Source organism: Python bivittatus, unplaced genomic scaffold (genome assembly GCF_059951505.1).
Source record: "Python bivittatus isolate LINGU-HERP-01145 unplaced genomic scaffold, Pbiv_v1 ctg000480_np1212, whole genome shotgun sequence".
In the NCBI taxonomy this organism is placed as follows: Eukaryota; Metazoa; Chordata; class Lepidosauria; order Squamata; family Pythonidae; genus Python; species Python bivittatus.
In genome coordinates this window covers 55568721-55590412 of record NW_028277075.1, presented here as the reverse complement: position 1 = coordinate 55590412, position 21692 = coordinate 55568721, and the positions used below count along the sequence as shown (strand labels likewise).

The window sequence follows — 21692 nt, the reverse complement described above, 5'->3', positions numbered from 1 at the left end:
CTGCAGCTGGATTAATAATAAATTGCACTTTAGTTTTTCTTTTGAATAGTTTCCCTTAAATGCCTAATGTCAGATTTTCTGCTTTTTTGGGAGGGAGGGGGCATTTGAGGTTTTAATTTCTTATTTTTTCTCATTATTTAGAATCTTAAAATAAGTAAAGCTTTAAACCCTCTCTCTCTTACAGAATAGAAATTAACAAAGAATATAAAGAAGATGATTATGGAGCAATTAAAGTACAGTTTATTATATTCCCAGTGATCAACAGGAGGTGGTAACACAAGCAGGACATGCAAACATGATACTTCCCATTAATATTGGGACAGGAGGATCAAAGCACTTGTTGGTAGTTAGGATCTTCTTGCAGGTTTCTTTGTAGATAAAGTTGTACAGTATTTACTTAGGCTAAAATGCCAATTGGGCAGAGCCATGTGAAGTGAGTGGGTGACATCTTGTAATGTTAACTGGGATTGTTCTGAGTTGAGTTGAGGTATATTAGACAAGTTCCACCCAGTCTCCAACCTATCCTTTGCAAGGAAAAATGTTGAGAAGTTGGAGAAGAATCAGCTACAGAAAATCCTAGAAGTAGATTACAGTATCTAGATCTCTTCCAGTCATGATCCAAACCCAGACATGGGATGGGAAAAGTATTGGTTACTCTAGGATTTTTGTTAGGACCTGGAAAGGGAGAGTACGTTCCTCCTGGTCTTTTCAGACTTCTCAACAACATTCAAAACCAATGTCCATTGTATTATTCTGAACCATCTAAAAAGACTGGAAGTTGGAAGCACTGTTCTTCAATATTCCATTCCTACCTGAGTGGGCAATTCCAATTGCAAACATAGGACAGGAGCAATCAAGCTTGTTATTGCTCCAATATGGAGATCCGATCTTCTTCTCCAAGCTATTTAACAACTATTCAATAACTGCTGGAAGAGGTCATTCTCAGTCTGGTGTGAGGTATCACCAGTATGCTGATGATACTCAGCTATATATTACCAACACAGGCCAAGCTGGAGATGCTGAAAAAGTTGTCTGGAGGCTAGTGTCCAGACAACATTGTTAAATGAAGATGCAACTTCATCAGTTACAACTGAGCTATGACAAAATTGCCTAACACCTTATGTAATGGGCAGAAGGAATAACTTTTAGGAACAGGAGGAAGAATCACATCCAAGACAACGGTCAGATGAAAGAAATTTGAGTCCAGGGCAGAAATGTAATTTGAGAAAGCATTTCAGACTTGACCCTTCCTAGTTTTCACAAAGATACTGTAAAGGAAGGGAGGGGGAAGCATATTTAGACTTGCAAGATTCTGCTACTGTAACCTTAGAATAAAAGTAGTATTAGCTTTCATAATTTTGGTTTCCTAGTCTGGTCTACCTTGAAGGGCTGACACCTTGCTGCTATCCACTACCAAGATTCTCTTAGAATTATCTAGGTGGCAAACCACACACTCATCAAGGAGGTTCCTTTGCAACCTCTTTGTGTGCTCTATATCAAGTAACCACCAAATCTATTAGTTCTTCAGGGTTGGAGACATTATTTTTCTTCATCATCATCATCATCATCATCATCATCATCAAGAAATAGAAAATCTGAATGTATTTAAAATGTGTACAGAAGAATTTAATTGTAACAAACATGTGGGGAAAATGCCAGAAGTTGTTGTGCTTGGTATCTGTTCCAAGAGCCTGTTTTCTATCACAAGAGCAACTGATGTCATAAACTCACCAAAGAAATTAGACTAAAGATAGAGAAGAATGAACAAGGATCACTGATTAACACCAACTAGGCTGGGAGTTGACAAAAATCTCTCTCTGTTCATTTTCTGAATTCACTGCTAACTTTTCTACTTTCTCACACATACCTCCTCATTTCAAAGTACATGTTCCCACACTAGAAAGGACCGCTTCCCTGAACAAAGCTGTGCTCTCAACACTGCATTCCCATACTATACTAATTCCTGGACCAACAGGAATTTACATATAGAAGAATACTAACGTGTTTCCCTAGCCAAAGGGAGTAATAATCTTCCTAAGAGCAAGGTATTCTGCATACAAAGAAAAAAAAAACTTCTATAACCCCGATTCTAATGTGTTCTTATTGGCTTTAATTTATCAACTAGCCTTCTCCAACCTGGGCATCCAGAAATACTGGCACTTCACTTCCCAACTTCCCTAACCTCTACATCCTCGAGATGCCATAAACTTTCAGGAATTAGAAGTCCACACATTTAGAGTTGCTCAGGCTGGGAGGGCCACCTTATTTTCTCATAATGGTGCTTGGAATTAGGACTTAATTTCTTAAATACCAGCACGCGTAAGCCTGCCCCAACAGTATTAGAGAAACAAGATAACATTCTACATCCTTTAAGGTGGGCCATTTCCATTTGATTTAAATGTCATTTCAGTTGCCCAAAATATGTTATAACAGCGGGGTGGCCTACAAAATGTGCATCAAATCTTACACACTTCAGACAATGAAGGTATAATATATAAGGTCTTAAATGACATCTTATTTTATTCTGAAAGGAATGTTTGCATACCATGTGTCATAAGGAAAGCAGCCTCAGGGTCAAACCAGTCTGAGGGTAACTTCTGCCCGGGGATTAACAGGGACTAGAAAATTAGGTTCCTTTGCTGCTCCCACCCCCATCCCATTATAAAACAGTTTCTCCCTTCCACCCCAGCCCTCTGGGGAACCAGGAGAGGATTGAAGGAGAAATCCTTACCCCACCCTGGGTCTGGCTAACTACAGAAAGGGAAAACAAACAAAAACTTTGGGAGCCTGTAGCTCAGCCAAGCTGAGGTGGATGCTAAAAAGCCACCAGTCAACTACAGGATTGAAACAAAAATGAACTTTTGCCAAAAAAGATAAGGTTCTACACGTACAACCCACAGTTAAAAAGAGATAAAGCACAAAAAACTCCTAATGCAATGCTAACTACAGCCAAACAACTGTTCCCAACCTTGCCTGAGGTAACCCCCTCATCCAGGAGTCCAGCCAACTCTCTCTCAAAAAACCCAAAACTCTTCCTACCCAAAGCCTAGCAGAACCCCCTTCTTTTCCTCTATTGGCCCTCAGGGGTCAGGTGACTCCCTCTGGGGGGAGGGAGGCCATATGATTGGCTTATGATTTAAAGGGCCAGCAGCTCCCACTACACCACCTAACAATTCCATTTCTAATTATTTTCTAATAACATTATGACTTTAAATTTCCCACTGATAAGACAATATATCCAGGTATTACATCTGTTTTGTAGGCCCTCACTCAGAACCATCATGTGAAAATTGTACTGAAGAACTATTAAAACTGTACTTTATGTTGCATTTTCCAAAGCAAGGTGCAGGAACTCTAAAAATTGACTATTGGTCAAATAGCAAGTCATGAGACCAGAAAGGTTGTCCATTCCAAACCCCTTTACTGAGGAAGGATTTTCATATCTAAATATTTTAATATATTTATAAGCTACAAGAATACTGTCTATGATTAACCAAATTAAACAAAACTAGTGCAGAGTCACTTCCAGAAAAATCTTTTATTGTGCAATCCTTCTGCCTCATTCATGAAATTTGGGGCAGGGATGGGGGAGAGTCTTTCTATTTGTAATATCTTGTCTTTTTTCCCACCATTCACTGAGTTATTTCACCATAAAAAAACAATTAAAGAAATAAAGATGGAATACATTGCCTTTGACTGATGGTGTTAGAAGTTAGAAGTCAAAATGTCAGACTTACAAAAACTACTCAGTCTTTGTATGGTTTACAAACCTCAATGACCGAGTACATACATAGCATTCCAAAAAGAAAAAAAGCATACAAATGACATAATGATTTAGCATAATGTATGTGTCCAGCCATCACATGGATGCATTGCCAGGTCAATACCACATTATTAGGATTAGATCTAAAAAGATTTGATTTTAGTTTCACTCCCTCCCTCCCACAATTTTATAAGGAAGATCTCCTTCGTCTTCCTTTCATCCAGAATTCTATCTTGTATTTTTAAAATAAGGGCAGCCCAACCATTAGACAAACCAAACCATTTAGGCAGCAGATCCTGGAGGAAGTGAAATGGTGACACAATACTGGAGTTATGTACCCCACACATACACCGTGCAACCCATAAGTTAACTTATTATTGTCAAGTACAGAAAGGATAGCCCATATAAAAGTCAGATTCAATTGCCAGTCTGGTTGGCTTTATATAATAAAAAGAGGAAAGGGACACTTCATAGGTTGCAAATAAAAGCCAGGACAGAAAGAAAAGGAAGCAGTAATTAAAGGGACGACTGTCCACACAGTCGGAGTTTTTTTTTCCCTTGTTTTGTTGCGCAAGAAGCCACAGGGAAGCAGCCTGAATCAATCCCCTGCAAAAGGAAGGTTATGGACCATAGTCTACTATGCTGGTCCAGTGCAGCTTAGTAGATAGATATTTCTCAACTTCCCAGTCTAGGGCTGAGAGAGCATGACTGGGCCAAAGTCAGCCAGCCAGCTTCCATGTCCAAGGGAATATAAGAACTCATAGTCTCCTGGATTCTAGTCCAGTACCTTTAACCACAACACCAAGCTGGCTCAAATTTCACACATACACACACACCCCTCTTCTACACATATGTCCCTTCAACTCAGCAAGGAGATCTTATTCTCTATATTGAAGAAGCCATTTTAAAAGTACAGTAGTGAACATTATACCAGCAAAGGGGCCACTATCCAATCATTACTGGATTAGGAGGGTTATTGCTCCTTCTCTTCCAGTTTAAGACAGTCAGAGGAGAAAGCCTGCTTGAGCTCTCCCCAGAATAGGAAACTGATCCAGTAAAGCGTATAAATAACTGCCTTTTTGCTTCATGTTCAGGCTGAATCTAGTGCATCTCTACCTTCCACAATGCTGCATGTCAGGCTAGCATTCTTATCATCCCTATCTTATCAGCAGGAGGATATTGCATAGGGTACTTACTGATTGAAGAACCTCTGTCCCCTTAAAATACCTACTTTCATTAAAAGAAAAAAAAGAGTATTACCCTGCTGGATCAGATCAATAGCCTAGTCTAGTTAGTACTGTACCAGAATTTCTGTAGCCATTTTAAAAGAACTGAATTTATTTGAAAAGGGCAGATTTTCTGGGAGAGCTAAATAGAGATTCCATTATTGGCAGCACTCCATGGTTGAAATGCAGACCACAAGGTTTTATTAGACTGCTTTGTAAAGGGGTCCAAAAGTCATCTCCCAATCTTGGTATGAAACCAAGGCTGCCAGGTAGACCATTAGTTGCACTACTAAAAGATCCAAGAGAGCAGTTTGCTCCAATAAAGGCTGGAGGTAAATTCAAGATTTAGACGTTTCTCTATCAAATCAAACCCTCCTGAGCTCTATTTCAAGCTTGAAGAGTATAAATCTTACCTGGGCTGGAAGTGAGCATACAGGTGTATGTATATGAGTGTTTCTGTGTGCAAATATACTCATGTGCATCTGACACTACAGACATTTAAGAAAAAGATGAATTAGGCTCAGGGGGCAATATCTGTGCGATGGGGGAATCCTGGTGTGGCTTCCAGAAGCCTTAACCAATAGCATCCAGTACTCAACAGACCTTTCCAGCTCTTCTTTCTCAGCCTCTGAGGTTGCTCAAGAGGAAAGAGGTCCTGATAGGGATAGTGATAAATGTGTACGTCTGGATGGGCTCTGATTTCCTTTGTGGGAATTTCTACATCCCAGTTTCACTGAAATACTTTTCTTTAAGACCATTTGGAGTTTTTCAGATCAAAGAGAGTAAAATGATTTAAATCTGTCAGTGCTGCGCTATAGTGCCCGCTTTGTATAACATATAATTGACAGTATAGACCTTTTAAGCATTTGGTGCCAATGGCTGGAAAGGACTCAAAAAATGCTCTGCTTTTGCATCATCCTCTGGATGCATATACATGCAGGAGTCCAGAGTCATCCAGACACATTTTCAGACACTCCTTCAAGCATTTGGTACCTGTGAGTACTATATATCTGACTGAAACTTCAAAAGGTCATGATTACATATCTTCTTACCCATTAGTTCATGAGAAAGCAACATAAATGACTCAACACTGATTTCAAAAGCTGTTACAGCTGTTTAAAGCTGTTAATTTGAGATATATATACACAGTGTGTGTGAGTGTGTGTGTGTGTATAAATATATATAATATAATATAATATAATATAATATAATATAATATAATATAATATAATATAATATAATATAATATAACGGGTAAAATAACTTGTGCTCCAATCTTCTGCATGTCTACCCCAAAATAAGACTCACTGAATTCAGTGGAGCTCACCTCTGAGACTACAACCTAAATGTTGCCTAGGGCCTTGCTATGGCCAATGATAAACCACTGTGTACATATGATGTCAAAATTATATCATGCAACATTCCATTCCTGCCTCTTTCATTTAACTTAAGGCATTTCAGAAAAATGGGTGCTGTGTTTTGTTCTTTTATGAACCAGCCAGGACGGAGCTACAATGAATGTAGCAACGAATGAAAAAAAAATCTACCTATCTTGTGGCCTAACTATTATTTTCAATCAACTTGCAGAAAGTAGAAATAGGCCATCCCAATTTGACACTATGCTGGCAGGCCCCACTGGCACCAATCAGAAGTGTCTTTCATTGTGCAGTGGAACACAAAGGGCACTCTGTTTTAGCAACTCAAAAAGAAAGCTAAAATCTTGCAAGCCACTCCCCATGTCAAAACCAGAACTGTGGCTAACAGAGGCTTGATCTAATGCATGGAAGAGACTTGGTGATTACAGAAGCATAAAAATCAGCCAACAGACTTTTGGACTGTAAAATTTCAGCAAGCTTCTCCTATACCCTTACTCACCCCCGTTCCTTGGATAACTTTAATTATCCAAATTTCATTATTTCCAGCATTTCTTCATAGAAGAAAGAGGAAAAGCTGGACACCAACATGTTTTTAAAAAGTATCCTGCTGGATGATGACCCTGTTGAATGTCTGCTCTTTCAATTAGTTTTACATTTTGCATGCCTTTCTTTAGCAGAAATAAAAGGAGTGTGGGATGGCAGATGTCATTTAGGATATTTCACCAGACGGAAGTTCAAAATAACCAGCCGAAAATGCTGAGAAGAGAAACTGAGGCCTGGAGTATAAATGTCCCATATTCATACAATAATCAGAATGTGAACAGTGAACCCTGTCCCTAGATGATCTCCCAGTGATAGCTTCAAGAATCCCCAATTATTACTGTCAGTCTAGTGTATTGGTTGTATATTAGATAGCATGTTTTTTACCACAAGAGGTTATCTGGTTTTATTATACAAGCCCTGTAACATTAACTGGCTGTTCTTTCCTCCAGTGGTACCTAATATAAAATCACAGCCTGAGGCACTTCTTTTAAATATTTAATTGCTCATCTAAACTGAATTTTCTTAAACCTCTGCTTACATCTGCACCCATAAGGAATTTACCATAAAAGGGGTTGAAAATCCTTGTTGCACACTCCCTAAAAGAAAAAATAAAACCATTCACCCTTTATTAAGGAACAACTCCTATTAGACAAACCAAAGTAAACAAAACGCTGCAAAAACAAATAATAAGAACATTCTCATTCAATATTCTGGAATACACTGTTAAAATTATACTTCTGCTTTACCTCCATAGGAAATTCATTTAAGCCATCTTTATTTTAAATCACCTACCAGTAACAATTCAAATTCTCATGCAACAAGCTGAGAACAAAAACAGTTCCCCAAAAGACATGCTTCTAAAGAATCTTGCATATTCTACTCACTGTTGAGAAAGCAAAGACACCAGTAAAGCATCTGTAAGAAATGAATCATATATATAATCATTCAGCATTTGCTGTATTTTTTCTGGTGACTGAGATGCCTACAGCTGCAATCTGAGACGTATTTTCTGAGCATTACATTTGCTCTATATGAACATAAAATGTCAATGTGACAAATATAGTTTTCCAGTGTTTATTATCATATTGACATTTTTTGTTCATATAGAGCAAACGTAATGCTCATAAAAATGTGTCTCGGATTGCAGCTGTAGGCATCTCAGAAAAAATACAGCAAATGCTGAATGAAGAGAGCAAAAGAATTACCTTGAATGAAACCATCATCACTGAGGTGGTTTTAAATCTGTCATCTGCCAGACTTCAGAAAATTTCCCAATGTTCCCGCCTCTCTCTCTTTGTCGTAGGAATATAGAACAAAACAGAAGTAATCCCAGTACAAGATTCACCAAGGAGTCCAAAAGATCTCTACAGGGACTGAGGGGGAGAGAAAACTCACTACTTCCTCCCCCTTTGCTTAACAAAGTCCAACTGCTGAGTATGACATCACTCCTAAGAGCCTGGGACTTCCAAAACATATGCTGACATTCCATTCGGAATAAATGCCTTTAGCAGGAAAGAGCGAAAGCGAAGGAGAAACAATGCAAGAAGGAAGAAGGAAGAAGGAAGAGAAACACAAAATGGAAAGTTTTCATTACCTGACATAGAACAGACTTTCCTTTCCATGCCATGCTTGGTTTTGTATTTCCCAGACAAAAAAAAAAAAAATCACCCTATTAGCAAGGGGGCTGGAGGGCTAGCATGGGCTGGAGTCAAATACCTGCCGTGCTTCCCACAACTCCTTCACAGAACCTTTCGCAGAGCAGATTTAATCCAAAATGATTGCACAGAGAGAGAGAGTGAGTGAGTGAGTACACAGACTGGCTGGGTCAGTTGTCATGGAGATCACTCTCCCTCACCCTTTCTCTCGCACATGCTCCCTTGCTTTCTGCGTGCGCACGCGCGCGCGCACACACAAACTCATATAGAGAGTCAGAGTTTTGGAAGGCATCCATGAACCAGCACTTTTTTTTTAATGCAGTCTGCCCCTCCTCCATGATTCCTGTCAAGAAAGGCCATGCAAAAGAACTCTAGTCTGGTCTGTAATTGATTATTGCAGATTAGGAAAGATAACATTTTTTCAGCAAGTGACGTTATGTAGACAGGAGGGGGCAGGGACAGGCTGCCTTGCCAAAAATTATTATGCAATACAAGGGGAGGGCCTGCTGTTGACTCACTGAAGGTGCAAGCATATATGGCCTGTGACATTACAAATCTGGTCTTTCTAACTGACATGGATTGGAAACACAATAGTAAGAATCTCAAGGTTAAAAAATTGCAGTTGCAGCAAGACATACCTTATGGCTTAACTCCGTTTTTTGCAGAGCCCTTAATGTCTGCAGATCTTCCTTGTTACCAAGCCGAATATCCGGTATTCTTTCATCCTTCTGCAGTTAAGAAGAAAAATATACTTCAGGAACAAGACCACCTTGTGAAATGAGATGCAGCCTTTTCTCTCAAATATTTTCCTTGCTTCCAGGATCTACGATTCAACGTACCACAAACGATAGCCGCATTTCATCCTAATTCACCATCTCTTTGCTTTGGCTGCACCTGGTTATATTTGTCATTTGTACAATTAATGAAAAGAAGTATATCTGGATATGCATGGAACAAGTCCCAAGGTTGTCAGATGTGGTCACTTAAAACTATTTCATCAGACATGACCAAAATAAACCCTTCCTTACTTAGCAGTAGAGAGCAAAATATGCATCTCTTTGTAAGCTTTCTGGTTTTAAAATTAGTCTTCACCAACGGATTGTTGTTGTTTTTTAATTCCTAACATTTGAACATATAGGCAGTACAAAAGCTATTAAAGTGGTGTAATTACTGGTAGTTTGATTTCGACTTCTCAGGCATTTCACAGAGTTGTGTCCACTACTGAGTTTGGCAATAAGACTTGGGCAGTAGATACCACGAGATCTGTGGGATTCTAATTCTCTGGATAAAGCTGATTTTAAGAGAAGGAGGAAGGGAAGAAGGAGTAGAAGAATCCTTTCCACTATAAGACACAGGGCAAATTGTAGAATTAAGTAATATTTTGATAGACAACAATAATAACATAAAACCAGCAGGACTGAAGACCCAGCTCAAATAAAGCAATGAGTTCACTAAATCAAGATATTCAACATAAATACATAAGATATATTTTGAAAGCAAATTTTAGGTATATGCAAAACTATAATTTAAAAGGTTAAGATGTTCCCTTGCAAAAAAAAAGTACAAGAAAATTAGAAATGTAGTATATATTCACACACACATCTGTGCAAACCTTCAAGGCGTTATTAAACCTATGGTGAGTAGGAAAAATGCTTGGGATTTCCAGGGTGCTATGTGCTCAGTCAGAAATCCTGAGTAGGAAACTACTTTCTTGCATTAGCTGTTCAGTTCCTGGGCTTACATCACAACATGCTTTTCCAGGAAAGCTCATGACTAGGATTACTAATTCCTTCATCCGTATTATGCAATGGCAAAATAATACATAATACAAAAATCTGAAGTTGAAGACTAGTGCACAATGTATTCCTTTCCCATTTTTCAGTTTCATTCTCTAGTTCTGTTTCTTCAGGAATCTAATTTCAAAAGAAAAAAACACTCTTGAATTTTGCTTGAGGCTCTTCCTTGTTGATGCAAGCCCAAGGATTGAGTAGATCTACAAGACTGGGCTACTGAAAAAGCCATGATATACAGTATTCCAAAGTGAGGGGCCACCATAGAAAAAGTCTACTTTCAAGCCCCCAGACCCCCTACTATCCAAAGGGAGATGAGCTCAAAACATCACTTCCTGAGCTAATTGCATAGGAACAGCAGAGTCTACCTGGAAAAGACAGTCCTATATGTAACACAAACCTATGCCATTTAGAGCTTTATAGGTCAAAAACAGCACTTTGAATTGTACCAAAAACATTCTGGCAACCAGTGCAGCATTCTCAGTGCACATGAAGCAATGCTACAGTGGCTTTCCCCCACCAGTATGAGAGATGCATCAACTGCAGTTTCTGGGTGGTCTTCAAAAGCAGCCCCAAGTAGAGCATGTCTAGATAAAGAGAACATCCATGATGGTCACCTCCTGCTCCATAATTGGCATATTAGCCAAAGTCGAGACTCTGGACACAGTCCTTCTGCTGTACAAGTAGAACCCCCAAACTGAGGACCAGCTTTGTAAACAGCAGAACAATCTTGGTTAGAGTCAACAGAGGGACCGTGCCCAAACTTGATGGCTTCTAGACAAAAAGCAACTCTGTCTTGTTAGGATTAAAATTTAAACTTGTTTCATCCAATCTAATTCTTTACCACACTGGCTGAGAACATCCACCACACCTCCTATCCAGCCCAGAGTAGAGATATATAACTGAGTATCTTCTGCCAGGAATCCTGTCACATCCTTGGAGTCCATATAATCAAAAGAATGCTGGATAGACAGTCAATATGTTGTCCAATTTATCCCCTTGTCTCTGCTTAAAAAGAGTCTAAGTTAGAACAAATACAAGTAACTTTATCAGTAGAATGTCTTACAAACATGCCTCAGCAGTCTGGAGAGAGATTGTCCCATCCATCCTTCCCTAGTAGGATACTGGCCGCTTGTCAGACAGCATTCAGCCAATGTAATGAGAGCAGAGAAATGTTAATGTTTTGCCACCCTCATTACCACAGTATATGCTCCTACCTGGGCTTGGAGCTATGCTTGATCATACTCAGATTTACTTCTGTCAATTCATATCCTGATATTTCCTAAGTTGAGCACATAATTAAATGTGTGTGTATATTGTAGTAATGTATGAGATCTTACATTATTATTATTACTACTATCATTACAAAAACATGCATGAGAATAAATAGAATAGTTAAAAAATGATTGAGCATTGAGCAGGATGTTAAGATAAGGATAGGTAATGGCTGTTTAATACATTTATAGATATACATGTGATCCTCACTTAATGACGGTAATTGGGACCAGAATTTCTATCGCTAAGCGATGTGGTCATAAGGAGCTATGTCATTTGACTGCATTGCTTAGTGTCAGCAATCCTGACAGTCCCTGTTGCCATCGTTAATTGGGGATTGCGGATCGTTAAGCGAAGGCCTCACATGATCAGGACTTGCAACTTCCTGCCAGCTTCCAACAAGCAAAGTAAATTGGGAAGCCAGGAGGAAGTTGCAAATCCTGGTCACAACAAGCCTTTCCTTGAGGTTCGCAAGCAGGCTGGAGTATGGCTGGGGGTGGGGGTGCACAGCATGGAGCAACTGCGGCAAGGCCAGGGATACACCCAAGGGCTCCTCAGGAGAAAAAGCGGTGGGAGACAGAGCGATTTGCCAGAGCAAACTTGCAACCTTCCCTGCCAGCTTCCCCATTGACTTTGCTGGTGGGAAGCTGGCAAGGAAGATCGCCAATGGCGATCACGTGACCGTGGGATGTTGCAACCATTGTAAGTGCGAGTCGGTTGCCAAGCGCCCAGATCTCAATCACATGACTGCAGGGGTGCTGGAATGGCTGGAACTTCAAGGACCAGTCATAAGCACTACTCGTTCAGCACTGCCATAACTTCAAACAGTTGCTGAACAAGTGGTCAATAAACAAGGACTATCTGTATGTATAAGAAACACTGATATTAAAAGAAGGTTGGGTGGGGAAATGAATATCAGCCCGCCCCACTCAGTCCAGCAGAAGGGGCATGTTGTGGACCCCACCAGTCAAGAAATTTTGACTGGCAGGGTCTAGGAAGAGGACCTTTTCTGTCGTGGCCCCCAGTCTGTGGAACAACCTACCACCCGAGCTGCAGTGTGCCCCCACTCTCATGGCCTTCAGGAAGAGTGTGAAATCTTGGCTATGCCAGTTGGCCTGGGGGCCTGATGGGGGCTTGCATCATTGGAACTGGCTCATGAGGTAATTGATTCTGCCCCCCTTTCATCTTGAATTTTATAGTCTTTTTATGTATATAGTCTTTTTGTATAGTATAATTTTTTTAGCTAATTTAATGTGGATACTGTTTTTAATATTTGATTTTAATTGTGAGCCGCCCAGAATCACTCTCTGGGGATGATGGACGGCAGTACTGTGGAAAAGTTTTAGGCAGGTGTGAAAAAATGCTGTAAAGTAAGAAGGCTTTTAAAAATATATATTGTAATTGTTTGTCAATTTACAAAATGCAAAGTGAGCAAACAGAAGGGAAATCTAAATCAAATCAATATTTGGTGTGACTACCCTTTGGCTTCAAACCAGCATCCATTCTTACATTTGCACACTTCGCACACTTGTACACTTGTACAAAGTCAGGGATCTTGTAGAATTAGGGTCAAGTGTATGATTAACCAATTATACCAAGCAGGTGCTAATGATCATCAATTTCATATGTAGGTTGAAACACAGTCATTAACTGAAACAGAAACAGCTGTGTAGGAGGCTTAAAACTGGGTGAGGAACAGCCAAACTCTGCTACTAAGGTGAGGTTGTAGAAGACAGTTTCATGTCACAGGTCATACACCATGGCAAGATGGAGCACAGCAACAAGACACAAGGTAGTTAGACTGCATCAGCAAGGTCTCTCCCAGGTAAAAATTTCAAAGCAGACTGGGGTTTCAAGATGTGCTGTTCAAGATCTTCTGAAGAAGCACAAAGAAATGGACAACACTGAGGACTGTAGATGCAGTGGTCGGCCAAGGAACCTTAATGCAGCAGATGGAAGACACATCATGCTTACTTCCCTTTGACATCAGAAGATGTCCAGCAGTGCCATCAGCACAGAACTGGTGGAAATCAGTGGGACCCAGGTACACCCATCTACTGTCCGGAGAAGTCTGGCCAGAAGTGGAAGAATTGGGGCCAAAAAGCCTGTTCCTCCAACGTGGAAACAAGGCTAAGTGACTCAACTATGCATGAAAACATAGGAACTGGGGTGCAGAAAAATGGCAGCAGGTGCTCTGGACTGATGAGTCAAAATTTGAAAGATTTGGCTGTAGCAGGAGACGGTTTGTTCGCTGAAGGGCTGGAGAGTGGTACAAGAATGAGTGTCTGCAGGTAAGAGTGAAGCATGGTGGAGGTTCCTTGCAAGTTTGGGGCTGCATTTCTGCAAATGGAGTTAGAGATTTGGTCAGGATCAATGGTGTCCTCAATGCTGAGAAATACAGGCAGATACTGATCCATCGTGCCATACCATCAGGGAGGCGTGTGACTGGCCCCAAATTTATTCTGCAGCAGGACAATAACCCCAAACATACAGCCAATGTCACTAAGAACTATCTTCAGTGTAAAGAACAAGGAGTCCTGGAAGTGATGGTTTGGCCCCCACAGAGCCCTGATATCAACATCAAGTCTGTCTGGGATTACATGAAGAGACAGAAGGATCTGAGGCAGCTTACATCCACAGGAAATCTGTGGTTAGTTCTCCAAGATGTTTGGAACAACCTACCTGCCGAGTTCCTTCAAAAACTGTGTGCAAGTGTACCTAGAAGAATTGATGCTGTTTTGAAAGCAAAGGGTGGTCACACCAAATATTGATTTGATTTGGATTTCTCTTCTGTTTGCTCACTTTGCATTTTGTAAATTGATAAACATAAACAATTACAATATATATTTTTGAAAGCATTCTTACTTTACAGCATTTTTCACACCTGCCTAAAACTTTTGCACAGTACTGTAAATTGAATAAATAAATAAATGTGTATGTTCTTTTGTATGCAGATGAAATTGTGTTGGCTGAGAACACAAATGATTTGCAGCAAGTATTAGACAAACTGAATGATGCAACAAGAAGTACTGATCTGAAAATCAAGGTAGTCGTGTTTAACAGGGAAAATGGAGTGAATAAGTGCAAGTTATTTATAAATGGCAAAAAAGAAAGTAGATTAATTTGTGTACCTTGGTAGAATGTTTACTAAAGATGGGAAAATGGATGAAGAAATTTTAAAATGTGCAAATGTCAGTAGAACGTTTGTATGGGATAGGTTCTGAGGAATGTGTGTTGAAAGAAACAAAAATAGCTGTGGGTAACTGTATTTTTACCCACTTTGCAGTATGAAAATGAGAGTTGTGTATGTCAAAAGAAACACAGAAGTTGAATGTAATGGGATAAATTACTTAAGTTTGTTTGGTAAAACACGAAAAGATAGGGTAGAAGATGAATTGGAACTCTATGAATGTGGATTGAATACTAATGTGAGCGAATTGTATGAAAGAAATACCTTGAGATGGACTGGTTGTGCAGAGAGAATGAATGAGGATCAAATTGAGTATATAAAGGAAAGATAAATGGTTTGAGAGGAAGAGATACATCTAGAATGTCATGGTTGGGTGGAGTTGATGAGATCCTGAAAAAAAGAGAGTTGAAAAGTTAAAAGAACAAAAAGCTACATGCAGTATTATTCAATACACAGACATGGTAGATGCAAGGACAAATGTTATGGAGACGTATAGTTAATAACGTCGGTGTAAGCTAGATTTAGATAAGTGTTTCTTTTCTCTTTCCCTGTGCTTTGCCTAGCACTGCTTACTCTCAAAGTGAACAGTGTAATCAATATCCAGGTATGTATGTATGTTCTACTACTATTTCCATTTATATTTTACTTTTTTTCCAAGAACTCAAAAACATATCTCATTATTTTATCTCCACAACAACCACTCTATAGGTAGAAGAAAGAATGTGTGACTGGTCACCCAGTGTGGCACCTTAACCACCACAGCATCCTGCCATCCATCTACATTATAAAATAAAAATAATGTTAATTATACCAGCATCTCATGCTATAGCTATGGAAATAAAAAGGATTCTTTTTTAATCTTATTGAACTCAATGGGAACTTTTATAAGACTTTTAGTTATGGCAGATGCGAGTCAAAACCTTTTAAACTTTAAGGCAGGGCCTTGGAGACTTCCTTTGAAGGCAATTGATGAAAATGTTGAAAGTTTTTGGTAATGAGGCCTTAGAAACTCAGAAAGATTCCCGTTTGTCCTAGATGAGGAAAGCAGCGTGCTCAACACTCCCCCTTGTGGGAATGAAAATGTGGTGCAGATACTAAGTTCTAAAAGACCCTACCCTGCCTATTTTTCTGTTTGCGTATTAATTCTGACATAGCACCCCAAACCTCATACATCATCCAGCACTTTGTTAGGAAAAAAAGATACTGAAACTGCCTTTGAACCTCTCCTAGCAGCATCTCATTAATTTAGTTTACAGAGAAGGCTGTCACCTAGAATTTCACTTCATGAAATCACCAGAGCTGCTAAAACACTGCTGTCCCCCTTATTAATCAGAAATCTGTTTGAGTTTCCATTAGCAGCTAACTACTCAGACCATGACACAAATACCCATCCCAAAATGAAAGGAAGAGAAATTATTCTTGAGCTCTGTTGCCCACAGTGTAGCTTTTAGACTAAGATGGGCAAATCTGCAGCCTTTGTAACATCTTTGTTGTTCATCAGCTGCTCCTTCCTTCCTTCCTTCCTTCCTTCCTTCCTTCCTTCCTTCCTTCCTTCCTTCCTCCCTCCCTCCCTCCCTCCCTCCCTCGGACTACAAACTGACTCTGGGCAGCTCACAATATAATAATCCATAAAACACAACACACACAAAAAACCCCAAGATGGGATCTGGTCACTCTATACAACAACATGGACGGAAATACATCTGACAAGGGACTCCATCCACTGGGCAGTGTTGGGCTTCAGGGTTTAGTGACCATGGTCTCGACCAGGGTTTGTCAACCTTGGTGACTTGAAGTCCACACATCTTCAAGTCGCCAAGGTTGAGGAACCCTGGCCTAGACAACAGATGTGAGGAATGACCCAAAATGCCATGGCTTGAGGATAACTTTAGTGGCCACTGTGCCAGTTGCTAATCAGGGCAAAGTGGTTTCATCAGGTAGTACATGTGAGGAAGCAGCAAGGTATTGGAGCAAACTTGTGCATTATATGGTTTGTACTATATCGTCTAAGCCAGTGTTTCTCAACCTTGACAACTTGAAAATGTGTGGACTTGCTCCCAGAATTCCCCAGCCAGCATATCTGGGAATAGAAGTCCACGTATCTTCAATCTGCCAAGGTTGAAAAACACTGCTCTAAGCAGCATGCTGCCTTTGGTGCAACGGAGAATGCTACTCATTCAATGGGCATTTTACATGGGATAGGAAGGTGGACCACCTTATTCTTTGCTCCAGGCAGGAAACTGTCTGGCTTGGCCCTACTGAGGGCTCCCAGCAGCCTTGTGCCAGTCCTGTTCACTCAGCCTTGGAAGCCCATTGAACTGGCTGATACATCACATCAGTCCATGGATTGTTTAACTGTGATTGTTGAATAAACAACTGAGCAGGTATAAACAGTGTAGTAATGCAGTAAGCCAAAATCCATGATTTACAGGACACAGTGGCTGGGTTGACACACCACAGAAAACCAAACAATTTTTACTATGACTTAGTGTGATGTGCAAAGCCAACTATCAAGGGCACTCAATGGATTGTCTGTTAATCCCTGTAATGTATACAGATTTTAATTGTAATAGCATGGATTATTGTTGTTATAGTTCACTAATAAAGATTTTTGTCTGTCTCTTCCAGTCACACTCTTGAAAAATACAGTGCTTGTCTGTACAGCCAGACCTGACTCACCTCCACCTCACGTCTAGTGGAGTTAATCAAAGTGAATCACTTTCACTCATGCTTTCTCTTCTTAGGTTCCACTGTGACTCATCACTGGTGTATTAGGGGGCTATAAACAATATTTTGTTAGGTCTAAAGAGGCATCACATCAGGGAAATCCACTCTGAAATCTCTACTCAAAGCTGATGCCAGCTCAAATATTTTGGATTTCAATTTCCATAATGAAACTTCCAAACTTCCCAGTCCACCATTTATCCACCACCAACAATTTGTTTTTTCTTTTTCTTTTTTTTACTTCTTTGGCTGATACATCAAATCTGAAGTACTGCACAGCCTTGCTCTATATTATTAAGACAGGCTGAGTCTACGGAGGCAACAGATGTGTCATTTCAAAATACACTGTTTTTGTAATACTATTTTAGCAAGATGGTTCAATCCAAGTCTGCATTTGTAGGGTAGAGTGATTAGTGAACTGATAGTATTAAAAAGGCATTACCAGTTACGGTCTCATCTAAATCCTCTGAGTCAGAGGCTGAAGAGGCAGACTAGACAGACAATCAGCCTGTAGAGCCAGCAGGCAATCAAGCCCTTGCAGCGGCTTCAGGAGACAGTCAGCTGAGCAGGTGAGACACAGCTCAGATAATGAGGGTTGGAGTCAGGGAAAGACCTCTAACCCAAGAAGGGTTGAGCAAAAGGGATCAGCACAGGATTTTCAGAGGAGAGGACAACAGTGGCCCTAATCAAGCCATGTCAACTATAGAGCTAGAGCTATTTAAAGCAGCCTCCAGGGCCCTGCCCTCTATTTGAAGCAATACTCAGGCTGTGGGTTCTGGCCAGCTCATGACATTCTCTGGCACTTGGTCCCTATATTGCTATAGACAGCGCTCTCTGGTTTCTATCAGAAAATTTATAAGCATGGCAATAGCACCTTTCAAATTTGTATCAAACGTTCTCTCTTGTATCAGCTGGTGGAGGACATTCTCAACAAACCAGGTCCAGTCAAGTGTTTTCTGAATTTAGGAGACTGCCCAGAATCGGTGGTGGACTGTGGTTCCCATGGGAGTTTTGGATCCTGTTACATTAGTCTCCTATCGATCTGTGTGACTGGTCAATTTAACTTTTTAGATAGCCAAAAACTTGCCATTTGGGCAAAAGCCTATCATTTTCCCAAAATCCAAACTTTTCCCAGAATAGGTAGTGGGAAACGGTAGCTGAAGTTTAGTGTCTTGCTGCATCAAGACCTTCTAGTTCTGGGTAACTGGTGAGTTTGGTTTGCCTGACTGGGAAGCTGACATTGGTGGTTGACTGTCTTGTTCAATATGGTTTCTACATATTAATGACTTAATACACGTATGCTATTAAGAGGGTTCCAATCCCTAATACTGTTCCCATGTGTCTTTTACACGTCACTGGCATCAATTTTATTTTAAACAGGTATCTTTTGGGAAGGAAATTCTGGGCTCCTTGGAGTTTTTAAAAGGTCCTGTCACCCAACATTAAACAACAGGGAATTTAGATAAGTTTTTCCTAGGCAAAAAAATACAGTATGAATGACTGTTGTTGTTGCACTCTCCAGGTGATGCAGTCTTGTACAAACAGAGCAATGCTGAGACTGTGGAAACATTTGGCCTATAGAGTCATCCATAAGGCCAAACTGCACATGGCAGCTTAAACTCACACGATGGAACTGCACTCCAGAACATGCCCCTGATTTGGACTGGAAAGCCAACGTTGCTTTTCTATTGTGGAAATTTCTCCTTTCCTCAGTCCTTATGTCCTGTGAAGCGCAGTTTATTGCAGGTTACAGTAAGAACAAAAAGACTAAGAATGTTGCGAGGAAACGCCCTATACTGCTTCTTTGCTCCATATCAGTGTTGCTCAAACTTGGCAACTTTAAGATGTGTGGACTTCAACTCCCAGAATTCATGCTGGCTGGGGAATTCTGGGAGTTGAAGTCCACACTTCTTAAAGAGGCCAAGGATGAGAAACACTGCTCTATATAGCCAAGAAATTGTATAAACAAATTCTTATTGAGACAATTATGCATGCTACTTTATTTTCACACTAAGTATTACTTTGTTGACAAAATAATTGGGGATAATTTTTACAATTCCACTTTCCTTATCAGGAACAGCCTATCAGTTACAGCGTACAGTTGGCTAACTGATTTTGTACATACTGTGCCCCTGCCTTGCCTATTTTAATGTTGGTTTCCCATGGCCTCTTTAGCTCTAGTATAGCACTGTATTTCCACAGATCTACCGTCATAAAGGATAGTTGGAATCCTTTGTAACAGGGTGTTCACTTCAAACTCTGGTTGCAGAGGCAGTCTTAGTATACAAAATAAAAGAATGGATAGCAGTAATTGTTTCTCCAGTCATCCATGATTTCATTCATTCATTCATTCATTCATTCATTCATTCATTCATTTTATTTATAAGTCACCCAGAGTCATTAAGGAATCAGGCAGCCTCAAAATTTGATGCATAAATAAATAAGTAAAGCAGGCATGGCACAGTAGCATAGTTAAAGTAAGGGAGGGGAAATAAAGTTAAATAAAGGAGGGAGAAATGGTGTGGGAGAAAGGACAGAAGCCAATTCTGATCCTGTCAATCTCCCACTTTCCAAGAACGTTATACTTGGTGTGCTGAGCCAAAGTTTATTCTTTTAGGAGCCCAGTTTTAAGAAAATACACCGCTGGATAAGCAAGGTTCTCTCCTCTCTTGCCATCTGTCAGGAAAGTGGTCAGACCAACTGAAACACTAGCAACTGACCCAGGGCATTTTCACAGAGACATTTTCACTCTTTCAAACCCACAGCACTGCCCTCATGCCACCCTATGGTGTCCCTCGCTGCTGACTGCCAAATAACCTCAGGTGTTAAGGTTAAGGTGCGCAAGGTGGAGCTGTGTGAAGGCCTTCTCAGGCAGAGCTGCTATTTGCTCACCAAGCAGATGTTGTGAGTCCAGGCAGACTCCCAAATTATGAGCCAGTTCAGTGAGGGAGCATGACTCCAACCAGAACTAAAGATGATACCTCTTCAAAATGAGAAGGCTTATGTACCCAGAGCTACTTCATCTTGCTAGGATTAAGTTTCAACCTGTTCTTCCCAATCCAGACCCTTACAGCCTCCAGGAATCTGGACACATTTTGACAACATCAGGCCAGGGTCAAGCTATATTCTTTTTGGAATCTTCTGGACCCCAGAAGATGTATAGCAATGGCTAGGTTTCAACCTCCATATGATGGAATAATACATTGGAAGGACTTGTTCTACACTGACACTGTTTTGGTTTAATATTAATAAATTGATGCAAAATGATGCAACTAAAGTGAATGTGAAGTGTGAAACCTACAGAAACCTGGTGCAGAAAAAGTGAGTCATAGCATGCAATGGAAAGATGAGTGCTAAAGATCTCATTCAGAGATTGAATCAGAAATGAGGAGATTCAGTGATGGACTAACTTCAAAGATATCAAAAATGGCATTAAAGATGTCATAAAATGGAATTAAAACAGAAATATAAATGGGCTGGGAACATTTTATATTTACCCAATAATAGGTGATTATAAAAAGTGACATGGTTGTGGCTTTACAATTACTATATGACCACTTGGATGACCTCCTACAAGATGGAGTGATGGATTACAAAAATATCTTGATTCCACCTGGAACACCATAGCAAAAGACCAAATGAAATATAAGTGTCTGTTGAAGTCATCACTTTGGATATCAACACTATCCAGATAAATACAAGGGGGAAAAAAAAAAGGTCATAAAGTGATTAATATGTTTGCAAATATAGTGTTGGGGAACAAAATAAGGGTTAAAGATGTGATGTTAAATCTTATCCCAGATTTATGAAAAGTATGGAAGACCTATGAAAGTATGGAAAACTTTCAATTTTATCATGTATTAGTAGCAGCTACAAAAACCTGATTTAACCCTGGATTGATTACATGCTCACTTTTTTACATACACATGACTTAATGATGTGGTAGAAAATATAATCAATATGAGGTTATGTGGACAAGGTTTAATTTGTCTAAAACTTGAACTCCATTATTTATAAATATATTACAACATTTTTTTCTTTTTTCTATTTATTTGTTATTTGTCTTTTTTCTTTTTTATTGTTTGTATTTTCATTCAGTTCTGTAGTGAAGAATTGATTTCTTTTGCTATAGATTAAAGCCATTTATACT

At 39.8% G+C, this 21692-nt stretch overlaps 1 protein-coding gene across 6 annotated transcripts in view; it reads right to left on the bottom strand.

Annotated features, from left to right (window-relative positions):
• Nucleotides 1-21692, bottom strand: part of DENND2B (DENN domain containing 2B) — a 165045-nt gene that overhangs the window by 115315 nt on the left and 28038 nt on the right. For 2 of the 6 annotated variants that reach the window (XM_088145968.1, XM_088145969.1), the window contains exon 2: nucleotides 9202-9291. The gene's annotated coding sequence lies outside the window, so the exon portion shown is untranslated. Of the gene's footprint in view, nucleotides 1-8113; nucleotides 8289-8502; nucleotides 8717-9201; nucleotides 9292-21692 lie in introns of those variants that run through there. The other 4 variants (XM_007421136.3, XM_025169746.2, XM_025169739.2 and 1 more) reach the window with 4 other exon arrangements.